Genomic DNA, 1,749 nt, shown 5'->3' with positions numbered 1-1,749 from the left:
ACACCCACATAGACGCATCACAAACACCCACATAGACTCATCACAAACACCCACATAGACATCACAAACACCCACATAGTCGCATCACAAACACCCACATAGACATCACAAACACCCACATAGACCATCACAAACACCCACATAGACTCATCACAAACACCCACATAGACGCACACACACCCACATAGTCATCTAAACACCCACATAGACGCATCACAAACACCATAGACTCATCACAAACACCCATGACTCATCACAAACACCCACATAGACGCATCACAAACACCCACATAGTCGCATCACAAACACCCACATAGACGCATCACAAACACCCACATAGTCGCATCACAAACACCCACATAGACGCATCATGCATTTTAATTCCATGTAGTTTCTTGGTCGTTGTATTAATTAATGTCGACTCACAACTGTTTCATAACCCACGAGACACAACTGAATAATGCATCTGTCTCCCTGCTGCAGTGTTGGATGTTGCGTGTGTCTTGGAGCTTCTTCGGGTGTCACTGGATCATACTAGAGAATGATTGGCCTAACCTTATTATTATTATTATTATTTGTAGAAGTAATTGTAGTAAAGTAGTAAAGTAGTAGTAGTAGTAGTAGTAGTAGTAGAAATAATAGTAATAATAATAATAGCAATAATAGTATTGTTGTTGTTGTTATTATCATCACCTTTGACCTCCTCCGCGATATGAAAACACAAGCAGTAAAATATACCAGAAGGTAAAGCAGCAGCATTTATAGGTGAGGTGACCCGTGGTGACCTTCAATACATATCTCCGGCAGCCCGTGACCCATGGTGACCCCGGGGGAGGAGGAGAGTGTCTTGGGTGCATTCTTACCCCGTCCTGAACATGTTTTATTCACCTCTGTTACCTCCCGGAGAAAATTCTATCTAGGTCATGACCCAGATGTCTAGAATTGTTCTTAAAATGTAACTTGTTTAATTTAGGTAGAATTTCGGTGTTTGTTTAAGTAAGGTAGAGTCTCAGTGGTTGTTTAATTAAGGTGGGATTTCAGTGCTTGTTTACTTAAGGTAGAGTCTCAGTGCTTGTTTAATTAAGGTAGAGTCTCAGTGCTTGTTTAATTAAGGTAGAGTCTCAGTGCTTGTTTAATTAAGGTAGAGTCTCAGTGCTTGTTTAAGGTAGTCTCAGTGCTTGTTTACTTAAGGTAGAGTCTCAGTGGTTGTTTAAAAGTAAGTCTCAGTGCTTGTTTTTTAAGGTAGAGTCTCAGTGGTTGTTTAATTAGGTAAGAGTCTCAGTGCTTGTTTAATAAGGTAGAGTCTCAGTGCTTGTTTAAAATAGTCTCAGTGCTTGTTTAAAGTAGGTAAGTCTCAGTGCTTGTTTAATAAGGTAGAGTCTCAGTGGTTGTTTAATAAGGTAGAGTCTCAGTGCTTGTTTAAATGAGTAGAGTCTCAGTGCTTGTTTAAGTAGGTAGAGTCTCAGTGCTTGTTTAAGTAAGGTAGAGTCTCAGTGCTTGTTTAATTAAGGTAGTCTCAGTGCTTGTTTAATTAGGTAGAGTCTCAGTGCTTGTTTAAGTAGGTGAGTCTCAGTGCTTGTTTAAAGAGTGAGTCTCAGTTGCTTGTTTAAGGTAGTCTCAGTGCTTGTTTAATAAGGTAGAGTCTCAGTGCTTGTTTAAGTAAGGTAGAGTCTCAGTGCTTGTTTAAGGTAGAGTCTCAGTGCTTGTTTAATTAAGGTAGAGTCTCAGTGCTTGTTTAAGGTAGAGTCT

This window comes from Homarus americanus, unplaced genomic scaffold, assembly GCF_018991925.1.
Source record: "Homarus americanus isolate GMGI-L3 unplaced genomic scaffold, GMGI_Hamer_2.0 scaffold16388, whole genome shotgun sequence".
Taxonomy (NCBI): Eukaryota; Metazoa; Arthropoda; class Malacostraca; order Decapoda; family Nephropidae; genus Homarus; species Homarus americanus.
Note: the sequence above shows the minus strand (reverse complement) of the source record.